Here is a 14045-nt window from a genome sequence, read left to right on the forward strand (position 1 = left end):
GTCTCTGTTCAGAAGCATAGATGGCCAAAAGCAAACAGATGGCCAAACACATAGAAATGTATCATGTCTCTCCTGTACTCACACAGCTTTTGAGTTGAAAAAGTATCTTCCTTAACTCTACAGCTGGCTTCCTGGATTCCCTCAAATTAGAATGAACACACACACACAGACTTAAAGCCACCACTTTAAGAGATATGCATATCTCAGTATCTATCCATTACTACTCTATATACAATATTTTGCTGTTACTTGATAAGATTGAGCATGCCATCAAGAGTCCACCTCTCTCGTGTGTGTGTGTCTCAATCTCTCTCTCTCTCTCTCTCTCTCTCTCTCTCACACACACACACACACACACACACACACACACACACATCTCTGGCCATGTTTTCTTAGCATCTCGATATTCACAAAGCAGTGCCAGCACAATACTAGAATGTTGAAAAATTCTATTGTTGATGTAGAAGCCTGTTTAAATAATATTATCTTTTTAGATACAGTAATATTTTATGGAGGTAACATAATTCTCAATCTAAGAACTAAGCATTCTAAAACATTTTACATTTAGGTTATTTCCAAAATTTCTTTTTTTTAATGTTTATTTATTTTTGAGACAGAGACAGAGAAAGAGAGAGAGAGAGAGAGAGAGAGAGAGAGACACTGTGAGCAGGGAGGGGTAGAGGGAGAGGGAGACACAGATTCTGCAGCAGACTCCAGGCTCTGAGCTGTCAGCATGGAGTCCGAAGCAGGGACCAAACTCATGAACTGCGAGATCATGACCTGAACTGAAGTCAGGCACTTAACCGACTGAGCCACCCAGGCACCCCAATAAATAGTTTCTTTTAGCTACTTCCCATTCCTGCTAATCCTGTAGTAAAAATCTCCATATAGAACAGTGGGTCCTACCTGGAGGATTTTGGTTTGAAGTCATCACCAGAGTGAAACGTAAGGGATACTTTGAGAGTCAGATCCTATTGCCATGTTACTTTCAAAAGCACTCTCGAGGGTTTTAAAGGGATCAGCAAAAAAGGAGCTGTCTTGTTTTATAGCAAAGTTACTACACTTAAAAAGGCAATTCAAACACCTTTTCTTCTCTTTCCGCATGAGAGAATGGGGAATCATCATTTTGTTTTCTAGCCCTCTTTTAGGAGAACTATTGCTATGGCAAACAAACATGAATGCAGCTATCAATTCTGGTAAAATCCTTTCTTGCTATTGGTTTCCTATAGCTTAAACAAATTTCACAAAAATTCCTATGAGCCAATGAGAACTATCACCTTGGCGAGAACAGCATTGTGTTGAGAGGTTTTTAAATACAGGACAATATTTGGAGAAATGTCATTGTTACTTTGGACTTGAGAAAATTTAAAGCAAACACTTAAGTCTTAGAGTCAAAAGGTGACAATAGGAAGCTTATTTCCTATTCACTCACAAATCTCATCAAAACCACTTTGATATCTAGTTTCTCACCTTCTCAAGTTGTATTACATCTATCTGGTTGTCGGTAAATCTGGACTAAGGTGTTAATTGGTAATTAATTGATCCAAAAGAATTAAATTACAACAAAAAGCATTAAAATTCTTCTTGAACATGAAGCCTGTTTGCTTTCAGCACCACCCTCCATGTCACATAAAACTTACTATGTTTGTTGGAATTTGAATGGACTTACAATTATTGAAGTTATGTATTTCAACTGACTATAATATTCATATCCAGAGGAATCCAATCTATTTTTTATAGGACATTATATAGGGAAATGCTTTCTTTGCTCACACTTTGGCTGAGCAGCTTAAAGATTAAATAGAATCTTCCTTGAAATAGACAAAGACATTTTTGAATGGAGTAAAAAAAATCCCACTTCATAGGTAAAACTCCGAATCCCAGAGAATTTTTGAGTTCCTGAGTTAAAACAGCTTGACTGTAAAATGGCAGATTAGATATCTAGGTCTTATTTTTTTTTTTATTTTTCCAGGTAGCTGTCAGCCACCCAGAGAAATACACACCTTCTCAAATGCTAGAGTTAAACAAAAGAAACTAAATAAAATTTTATGCACTCTTTTCTTAAATTTTAAATTCAGGAAACAGTAATGTGCTCAATTTCTCTCTTTGGAAAAGAAACCTAAATTGATTAAAGCCTTTATTTGATCCTTTTTATGGATTTTGGCTTGGTGTAAAGATCTGGGTCTCTTCTTCCTTTGGGATAAAGGAAGGCTGTCTTTGTTTTGTCTACACCTGCTGCTTGGAGGTCACACGGAGGAGGTCATCTGGTTCCCAGTACGGTTGGTAGTTTATCTGCTTGTCTGGAACAGAAAGCAGCACATTCCTTAATATGAAGAGTGGGCCTCAGATCCCATGTAGTTACAGAGCTTGTGTAAATTCAAGCTGCTGGTGGAGCACGTATCTTTCAGATTTTTCTCCCAACTTGTCTTGCAATCCTGGACCCAGCTGAATTACTTTATATTAAATATTAATAAGTATAAATCTGCAATTCTTTAAACAGAGAAGAAAAAGAATACCTTAAATTCAGGTAAGGGAATAAAGAAAAACTACTTTGATATATTACCTTCTATGAAGTTTAATGTGGTAACTTAAAGAATAAGGGAATTACATGTTTTATGTTTTCTTTCTTTTTCTTAACGTTTATTTTATTTTTGAGACAGAGGGAGATAGAGCATGAGCAGGGGAGGGGCAGAGGGAGACACAGAATCGGAAGCAGGCTCCGGGCTCTGAGCTGTCAGCACAGAGCCCGACGTGGGGCTCGAACTCACGGATCGCGAGATCATGACCTTAGCTGAAGTCGGACGCTTAACCGACTGAGCCATGCAGGCACCCCATGTTTTATGTTTTCTAAGTTCCAATGTTCAGAACTAGTACATGGATGCAAAAAAAAACAAAAACAAAAACAAAAGACAATAACATGAGTGTTCTCTGTTGCCATCTCACTCATCTCTTGAGGATTCTTCTGGCTTTTCACATATTCTCCTGCTTAAATCCCTCCTAAGTTCTCTGTTATGGTAAGAAAAACTCCAACCACTTCACACCACAGACATCATCCTTTCCCAATTCACCTTTCCCCACCCAGCACCCCGGCTTCCTGCTTTGTCACTGAACCACAGCTTTACACATGGTCACACCATGCAACAGGGTCATTTCTCTCCCAAACACTTGTACATCCTATCCACCTTCTGTCCTCTTCCTCCTTCACGACAAATGTGCAGAGGGTCAAGTGAAAGAACTCACAGACATTGTACGCACCATCAGCAATGCAAGACACCTTACCTGCCTTTGAAAAATTAAGTAGAGACTAGGTCTGCTCAACCAAGGCACTGTCAATCCCCAGTTCCTAGGACAGGTGATAAGCCATACACTAACCTCATTTCATAGTTCAACTTGATCTCTTAATGAAGAAAAAATAAAAGAAAAAAATGGAAAGATATGAATTGATCAAGGGAAGGTAAGGCAAATACCACTGCTTGCCTCCTCAAATTTTATTCCCTTCTTAATAATTAATAACTTCTCAATTCTATTTAGGACAATCAGAAACCCAGCCCTTCAGTCTCTCTCATTTTTTCTACTTAGAATGCAGACACAAAGCTTCCAAAGGTACAGAAGCTTTTCTTCAACCAAGATGTGACTATCACAAATCAAAGGCCTCTGCTCTAAGGATGGTAGAGAGGAAAGACGTGTCACAGAACTGTCACTAGCCCTGGTTTGTTTCCACCATAATTTTTGTCCACAGGGATAAATCCACTGCTATTTGAAAGTTTTGGTTGTTGCAACTGAATATATTACTTACTGACATAAGGGGCCAAACAGAAATGTCAATGGTACAATTTTATTGAATTAACAACTTTCCCACCAGATAAATTAATGGACAGCTATCATTTGTGGCCTATCATAATAGAAAGGACTAAAAGTAGGGTTTTGAATATATGTCTTCTCTCACTCCCAGAAAAACAGAGGGGAGAGGTCAGTGGCCTAATGTTCAATTTGCCATGTCCATCCCGCCACCTCTCAAATAGCAGCACCTAACATCAGAAGAGCCATGTGAGGATAAGCTTTTATATACACAGTCCCAGACCATTAGAAAAAATCCCTACCCAAACAAAGCAGGAATGTGTGAACTGAGTAAATAAATGTGTCAGTACTCTTGATTTTTCTATAGGCCATAACCCATCTGCTTGCTCCACAACCCTCATTCTCAGATTCCTCATTACCTACCTCCCCCTTACCCCCAGCCCACTCAATTATCAATATTCAATCCCCACTTAGATTCTAGTCCTTCACTTAGTCGCTGTTGAGACTTATTCTCCTTCCTTTGACTTCTCCCAGGTCCAGGAAACAATTTCCTGAACTTGCCCTCAGTTCCTTACCTCACATCTCAACCTCATGTGAGAGCATCTGCCCCTAACACAGGAGTCCTTGGATCACTTCATCCCACTTGAACTCTGGCCAGAGAAGGGGATGAGACACATTTATGGGTAAACAAAAAATAGTCTTTCTAATCATGCCTGAAACTGTCTGCCAAAAAAACCAACATTTAATGGCCAGAATAACTTGTATTTAGAGTAGACTGATTTATCTTCTTTTTCAAACTCACGAAATCCTATGTTGGAGGTCAGTTGCCCTCTAGCCTATGGAAGAATAATGGTTCTTTACACCTTGCTGGATGACTCTATCTTCATTCTAAGATGAAGGGCTATTTCAGGAACTTGTTTGGTGACAAAAGTGATCTTTTGCCAATTTCAAAGATAAACAGCCTCAAGCAGCAAAATGATTTCACAAGTTTTCATCAAAAGCTATAACTCTGACTTGAACCTTTCAATAGTAATGGCTTCAATGATTGAATTAATGCGTCTGGAACAAAATGTAAAGGAACAGTACTTCAGAAAGTATTTTTGAAGAACTAGCAGCCAGGCAAAATTACAGAATGGTGAGTTATAAATTTTTATAATTTACAGACTGCTCTGTAACCTAATGGGTCGCCTGCACCACCTGCACACTTTTCTCAAAAACCTTCTCTTTCCCAAAGATGCAAATGGTTACAGACATCCTTGGATGCAAAAGAGGGCGTTGGTACCTACTATAATCATATGTATTTTGGGGAAAGGGCAGTTTCTCCAGAAAACTCTGATAATATGACTCTGCTCTCTAATCAAAGATGACACAACTAAAGATGGGCACTTGATAATGCCAGGTATATTAGAGTTCTTCCCTGGCAATGAAATTTATAACTAAGTGATCTGAATTGTTGTAGCACAGATATTCTTTAACAGAAGAAGTGAAAATGCAAAGCTGTCACAGCTGAGGTCTGTAATATGGGATGAGAGACAAAAAAAAAATCCATTTTTGGAGACAGAGATCAAACAATGTCAGACATTCAGAAAGAATCATAGATGAGAAATGGAGAGAAATGATTTCTCAGTCTCCCTACAGTGGGCCAGTGTTTGGTTGTAGTCCATTCCCAAGTCCTGCCAATTCACAGCCCTTATGGTACTTGAGATATTCTTATACCATCATAATAAATTCACTCTTTTTGCCAAATTTAGTTCCATTGGGGTTCTTTTATAGATACGATAATTTTCTGCATTCTGTAGTTTTTGCAAAGCTTATGGGAAAATGTTTCATTTTAATAACAGAGATATTTTCTTTCATTCATTTGCTGAAGCTGTTTTCTATAAGCCATGTGCTACCTCTTTAGACAGTCACAGCCAAATCACATATATGTTCCGTAATCAAGGTACACGTGGGGAGACAAGACATGTATCTCAGTATATGAGTACATGTAGCAAGTTATAAGGGACAGGACCAACGTACTATAGAAAAAGATTATTTCTTAGTAACTCAAGGAAATTTCAGGAAGAGATAGAATTGGAGTCTGCAGGTGACAAATGGGCATCATTTAAAATGTGGGGTTAGGAGGGAAACATACTTTTTGGGTACAGAGAATATGAACACAACTATGAAGACGAAGAAGGAAGAGATACAAGCAACAGGTCAGTGTAACCAAAATTAGTCTTGCAAGAAAATGTAGAGATTAGGGTTTAAAAGGAATGTTTGAGCCAGATTAACAGAGGCCCTTAAAATCATGTGATTTACTTAGAATTTATCATGTTAGCCATAAGAAGTCAATAAAGATCTGAGCCAGGGAATGATATCAGGAGTGATTCAGAAATGAATCAGGAGCACCTTGGGTGGCTCAGTCGGTTAGGCATCCTACTTCAGCTCAGGTCATGATCTCACAGCTCGTGGGTTTAAGCCCTGTATCAGGCTCTCTGCTGTCAGCACAAAGCCTGCTTCAGATCTTCTGCCTCCCTCCCTCCCTCCCTCCCTCTCTCTCTCTCTCTCTCTCTCTCTCAAAAACTAAACATGAAAAAATTAAAAAAAAAAAAGAAATGAATCAAATGGCTGAACAAATGATGGGACTACAGAATAATAAGGATGCCAGTGACAAAGCTACAGTTCGGTGTCCAATGAAGCAATATTAAGAACTGGAGAAGGAAGAATTTTCTTCAGTAGTAGTATTTTTTTTCTCTTTTTGGTTCCAATATCATTAAGGAAGAGTGACATTTTGAAAGTGTCATTCAAAAAAGATAGCAGAAGTGCTTCAGGAAGAGGCTGGGGGATGGGGGGGGGGGGTAGAATGATTTGTCTCCAAAGATGGGAGCCAACAAACCCACTGTTAAGGAGCTGGGATCCTCGATGACCCAGCAGGGATGCATATAGTAGTCTGGATAGGGAATTAATGAGAACACAGAGTGAGAGAACAGAGGAAGGGTTTTTCATCTAATAGAGTAATTGTAAAATGAAAGGATTAAGAAAACAGAAGGTAGAGTTAGACTGAAGACATTGGATGCAAATCTATATCCAATTAAATATTGATTGCCTATATAGTTCCAGGTATATTCACAAATGGTGAATTACATAGCTATGTTACCTACATATTGCACATCTAGAGAAATTGAGAAACTGGCCTGAAATAAGCCCATTTTAAGTGGTACAACTGAAGCTTCAACCCATTTTCTGGTGTCTTGATTTTAATCCTTTGCATTGTATCACATTGTCTCTCATCAAAGCAAGGAGATGTGAAGGAACATAAACATGAATCCAGGTCTATGCTTTAATAGGAATGCTGGTTTCACTGAATATCCAGCCGTCTTAAACCAGCTTCTTTAAGTACTAAACCCAAATCAAAGTAATTTCCACTTAGGCCATTGGCTATTGATAAATAATTAACATGAAATTACTAAATAGATGCCAGAGGTAAGCAATTATATATTTTGATATTGTGACAAAATCAACAAAATGCAATCACCAGATTGTTTTTTCCTAGTTTCATAGCTTGTTAATTTTGTGACTATTCATTTGAGTAACTACATCTGAAATAGGAGCATAAAAGGCTAGTGGCCATTTATTCATGTATTATAAATGCTAAATTCCAGAAGTGTGTGACGTCTACATGAATATAAAACAAATTTATTGTAATTAATGTTAGTACCATGAATAAGAAATAAATTCATAACATGCAATATGGAAATACTAAGCAAAGCGTGGAATTTGTCTCTTTTTGAAATTCATCTCACATTCACATGAATATGATTTATGTTATTGTAATATACACTATGCCTCTGGAATCAAAGTGGGAATGATTAGTTCTTTATGTGACCTTAACAACAAATAATGTGCTAACAGGATCATAAATATCAACTAAAATTAATTTATATTTCTGATATTCGTAAAACAGCTTCCTGAATTTGAACTTTAAACAGCAATATAATGAATGAATATAAGCATAAGTGCCATGACATATTAAAATGTCAAAACAGAGAACACCTATGATCAGAGTTCAAGGAATGGATCATAGATCACAGAATGTTAGAGGGAGGAAGGAACTTGGAGGTCATTCAGTTCAATCACTTCATTTTGTAAATGAGAGAAGGGAAGACCAGAGAGCTAGAGACTTCTCTGGGGTTCAATGCACAATTCCAAAGTGCCAGTGCCAAGAATCTAGTTTAGACTTCCTGACTTTGGTCCTTGTTATTTTTGCTACATCATGTTGAGTGAAGAATTGTTTTTCCTTGTCTTAAAATCATACCTGATTATTGCATTAGCAAGTGAAAAATTAATGGGTGTATATTTTTTTTTTTACTTTTTAAATGAGAAGTAAACACTTCTATTAATCGCAGCAAAACAGTTATTTACCATAACCTGAGCTCAGATGATAGTTTCGTTTCCCACACATCCTCCAGCAAATAGGCTTTCTAGATTTGAACACATATTGTAATACTGATGGTCTTTTTAAATGTTCTGCATTTTTATTAAAATAAATTACTGGACCTGTGATTTTTTTAACTTACCTGATACAAAAGAGAGGAAATCACTACCAGATTGGTGTTGTAGCAAATTTGGAAATTAAAGTAACACCATATATTTTTTTTTTCTATTCAGGTACCATTTACAAAAAGAGAGGGTCATAGATCTTAAGTATATCATTTGAAGAGTTCTGAAAACAGCACCCTGTAATCCACATCTAGATCAAGGTGTTTTTTTTAACACCCCAGAAAAATCCTAGTATGTCTTTCAATCAGTATATTCTCCATCCTCTTACGGTGACAACCACGAATATTTTGTTTATGTTTTGATCAGACTGGTTGCCTTTATTTTTATTGAATTGTAGGAGTTTGCAGTATAGTCTGGATAGAAGTTCTTTGTCAGATACATGCATTGCAAACATTTTCTGCCAGTCTATGGCTTATCTCTACACTTACTAAATTGTGTCATTTGAAAAGAGGTGTTCAAGGGGCACCTGGGTGGCTCAGTCAGTTAAGCATGGGACTCTTGATTCCAGCTCAGGTCATGATCTCTTGGTTCATGAGATCAAACCCCACGTCAGGCTCTACGCTGACAGCATGGAGCCTGCTGGGATTATCTCCCCCTCTTTCTGCCTCTTTCTCTCTCTCTCTCTCAAAATAAATAAATAAACATAAAAAAAAAGAATTGTTCAATTTTGATAGTGTAAACTTTAATAGTTTTTTAAAATTATGTCCTGATTTTTTATGTCCTAAAAAATATGTGTGTATCTCAAGGTACTGAAAATATTATTCAATGTTTTCTTCTGGTAACTTTATAGTATTAGATTTTATGGTTGGTTCTGAATCCATCTCAAGTCAAATTTTATATATGAAGTGAAGCATGAGACAAGGTTTTTTCCCCTCATATCATGATCCTGTTATCCCAGCACCATTTATTGAAAAGACATTTTTCCCCATTGGAATAATCTGGAGTCTTCGTTGAAACTTCACAATGAAGGTATAAATATTTTTTGGACTCTAACCTACTCCATCGATATATTCTTATGTCAAAAGCATACTCTCTTTTTAGCTTTTTTATAAGTCTTCAAATCATTTGTAAGAACTCAAACTTTATTGTTGTTTCCTTTTTCAAGATTATTTTAAAATTCTAAGCACTCTCATTTCCACATAAATTTTAGAAGTAACTTGTTGGTTTACATCTTAAAAAATGGATGAAATTTTGGTTAAGACTACATTGAGGGGCGCCTGGGTGGCTCAGTCGGTTAGGCGTCCGACTTCAGCCAGGTCACGATCTCGCGGTCCGTGAGTTCGAGCCCCGCGTCGGGCTCTGGGCTGATGGCTCAGAGCCTGGAGCCTGTTTCCGATTCTGTGTCTCCCTCTCTCTCTGCCCCTCCCCCGTTCATGCTCTGTCTCTCTCTGTCTCAAAAATAAATAAACGTTAAAAAAAAAAAAGACTACATTGAAACTATAGTTTAATTTGAGAAGAACTGACATCTCATTAATTGTGAATTTTCCAAAACACATAAGTATGATATATCTCTATTTAAGTCTTCTTTAATTTCTCTCATAGTCTGCCAGTTTTCGGTATACAAGCTTTGTACTTTAATATTAAGTTCATCTTAAGTAGTTTGTTTTCTAATGCTAATGTAAACTGTATTTGTTAATCATTTCCATTCATTCAATGCTACCATACAGAAATAAATTGACCTTGTATCATATAATTTTGCCTAATTCACTTAATCAAGACTGAACTACTTAAAATTTCTATTATCTGTAAATAAAGACAGCTTTATTTTTCCTTCCAATCTACATGACTTTCATCTTTTTTTTCCCTTAGTTTATTTCACTGGTTATAACTTAAATTACAAAGTAGAATAGAAGTGGTGAAGCAGATATGCTGGCCTTATTCTCATTCTCCAGGGAAAAGTGTTCAGTCATTCATTATTAGGTATGATGCTAACTATAGGTTTTTCTTAGATGCTCTTCATCAAAATGAAGTCTTTTTCTCTTCCTAGTTTAGAGAGAGTTTTGATCTAAATGAGTTTTGGACTTTGTCAAATGTTTCCTATGCATATATTTTGGTGTTTACAGATTTTCCAGATTGTTCTGAAATGTTCTATTAAGATCGTAAATTACACTGACTTTTGAATGCTGAACTGTAGAAATGAGATGGACCCCACTGGGGTGTTCATGCATGTGTGCATGTGTGTGTATTACTACTGTTTTGTTAAAGAATTTTGCTTATGAGGGATTTCAGCCTGTAGATCTATTTTATTGTAATGATTTTTTCTGTGTTAGATATTGGGGTAATGCTGACCTTATTAAATGAGTTGTAAAGTGTTTCTTTCTATTTTGTAAATGAGTTTATATAGGATATGTATTTTTGTTGCTTAAATGTTTTTTTTAAATGTTTATTTTTGAGAGACAGAAAGTATGTGTGCATGTGTGCTAGCAGGGTAGGGACAGAGAGAGAGAGGGAGAGACAGAGAATCCCAGGCAGGCTCCATGATGTCAGCGCAGAGCCCGACACAGGCTCAATCCCACGACTGTGAGATCATGACCTGAGCCAAAAATCAAGAGTCTGATGCTTAAACAACTGAAGCACCAGGCAATCCTGTTGTTTAAATTCTGACAGAATTCACAAATGAAGCATTGTGGGCCTGGTACTTTCTTTGGAGAATTATTTTTAATTACTAATATATTTCATTAATAGATCCTGGGCTATTCAAAATCTTTTTTTTAAAAAAACAGTTTGTCCACACACACCCCCAGCTCCTTCCAAGAAATTTCTCTGTTTCATCAAAATTGTTGAGCTTATTGGCTCAAGTGTTTTTAAAATGTCTTTTTATCATTTTAATATGTATAAGATCTATAGTAGCATCCTTATTTCATTACTGGCATTGGGCATTATGTACTCTTTTTTTCCTTGGTGGATGTAGACAGGGAGATTATCAATTTTAACAATCTTTTGAGAGAACCACAGTTAATTTCATTTATTGCTTTACTGTGTATCTATTTCATTAATTTATTCTCCTCTTATTATTTTCATTATTCCACTTAATGTCGATTTGAACTTGCTTCTTTTTTTAACTTCTCATGCTGGAAGGATAGATGACTGGCTTTTAAACCTTGCTTTTTTTCCCCCAAACTAAACACATAGAGCTATAAATTTCCCTCTAAGCACTGTTTTAACTGCCTTCCACAAATCATAATTTTTGGACATTATCATTCATCTTAGAATATTCTGTATTTTGTTATTTCTTCTATCACTCATAGGCTTCTTAGACCTGGATTGCTTAATTTCTAAATATTTGAGGCTTTTCTAGATGTCATTTTTTATTGATTTCTACTTTAATTCCTCAGTGGTAAGAAAATATACACGGTATAGTTTCAATCTTTGAAACTGAAACTTTTTAAATGGCTCAGAATATGTCCCATCTTGGTGAATGCTCTGTGTGCGTTTGTTTGAAAGCAATTAGCATGCTGCAGGTTGTTAGATGCAGTGCTCTATAAATGTCAATACCATCAGGTTGGTTAATAAAATTTTTCAAGTTGTTTATGTTCTTACTGATTTTTCTCTCAATGAATTCTATCATTTACTGAGAGAGGAGTTTTGAATCTCCTACTGTAACTGTAGATACACCAGTTTTTCCTTCATGTTCTGTTAATATTTTCCCTCAATCATTTTGAAATTCTATCAGGTACATACACATTTAGTATTGTTAGGACATCTTGAAGAACTGTTCTTTTTATCATTATAGAATGTTTCCTTTTTCCTGAACTTTATTTTCTGATATATTAATATACCTATTCTACCTTTCTTAAAATTAATATGTGCATGGTACTTAAAAAATTAGCTTCTTTATTCTACCTGATAATCTCTGTCCTATAATTGGGAGTATTTGGCTTACTCACATGTTTGGAAAGTAATTTTACCTATTGACTAGTTACACCTTTCTACATTAATTTTGGTGAGCATTCTAGGAGTCATAATACGTATACTTGACTTTTCACAGTCTACTTAGAATATAATAATAGTTCTTGAAAATATATAAACCTTCTAACATCATAGGTCCGTTTTCCTCTTCACATTCACTTATACTATAGTGTCATAGGCATTACCACTACACCACTATATACCCTGCATGTTATACTTTTGCTTTAATCAGAACTAAGTATTTTTTAGAAATTAACATAAAAAGCAATAGGCTTTTACATTTTTCCAGATATTTACCACTTCTGACTGTCTCAATCCTTTCCTGAAGATCTGAGTTTTCCTTTGGTATTACAGTTGACCTTTAAACAACACGGGAGTCAGGGGCACCAACACCCCTGGAGCAATGGAAAATTATGTATAACTTTTGACTCCTAATAGCTTAACTACTAATAGTTGACTGTTGATTGAAAGTCATCAATAACATAAACAGTCCGTGACACATATTTTACTTTATGTACACATTTTGTATATGTATACCATATTCTTAAAATAAAGAAAATGTTATTAAGAAAATCATTAGAAAGAGAAAATATATTTACAGTACTGTAAAAAATCTACATGTAAGCACTGCTCCCAGTGGTCCCTGGATTTGCCTTTTGCTTCAACAATGTTCACACAGAACAGGGGCACCTGGATGGCCCAGTCAGTTAACTGACAGACTTCAGCTCAGGTCAAGATCTCACGTCTGTGAGTCTGAGCGCTGCTTAGGGCTCTGTGTTGACAGCTTAGAACCTGGAGCCTGTTTCAGATTCTGTGTCTCCCTCTCTCTCTACCCCTCCCTCTCTCTCTCTCAAAAATAAAGATTAAAAAAAAAATTTTAACCATGTTCAGACAAAACAGAACCAGAGATGCCAGCCTCCACCGCCTTCTTCCAGCCTCCACGGCCCTCCAACATTTTTTCCAGCCGCAACCTTAGAAACCATGCTCTCAACCATCCTCTGCTTCCAGAACCAATCAACACCATTTTTCTAATCTTAGCTCTTTACTGCCAATCTACCATGAGCTCCAAGATGTGTCAGAATTATTCCACCGAGATGGAGACGGCCATCAACCACCTGGTCAACGGGCATCTGCAGGACTTACACTTACCTCTCTCCTGGCGTCTGTTTTCACGGACACGTGGCTCTGGAGGGCTGGGCCACTTCTGGGAGTTGGCCAAAGAGAAGCAGGAGAGCTCCGAGCGACTGAAGACGCAAAACCAGAGCAGCACTCTCGCCTTCTTCCAGGACGCGCAGAAGCTGACCCAAGATAAATGGGAGAAAACCTTGGGCTCCATAAAAACTACCCCGATCCTGGAGACGAACCAGAGCCAGGCCCTTTTATACCTGCGCGCCCTGGGTTCTGCCTGCGCAGACTCAGTGACTTCCCGGAGAACCACTTCCTGGATGAGCAGGTGAAACTCACAAAGAAGAGGGGCGACCACCTGAGTAACCGCTTCAGGCTGGCTGGGCTGGGCTGGATGAATATCTCTTGGGAAGGCTCACCCTCAAGCATGGCTGGAAGCCGCCAGGGCCCGGATCCCTTTGAGGGGTCCCTCTGGCATCCCCCTGGCGTCAGGGCTTCTGCCCTCGCCTCTCCCTGAAGCAACTGAGCAGCTTTTTAACCACCCTGGAGCCCAAATCAAATGGAAATACGAAAGCTTTTTGCAGGGCTGAGGAGGAGGGAGGGAAAGAAAAGAAGAAGAAGAAAAAATCTGTGTTGAAGTAGACCCACGCAGTTCAAATCCATGTCGTTCA

Source organism: Leopardus geoffroyi, chromosome C2 (genome assembly GCF_018350155.1).
Source record: "Leopardus geoffroyi isolate Oge1 chromosome C2, O.geoffroyi_Oge1_pat1.0, whole genome shotgun sequence".
NCBI lineage: Eukaryota > Metazoa > Chordata > Mammalia > Carnivora > Felidae > Leopardus > Leopardus geoffroyi.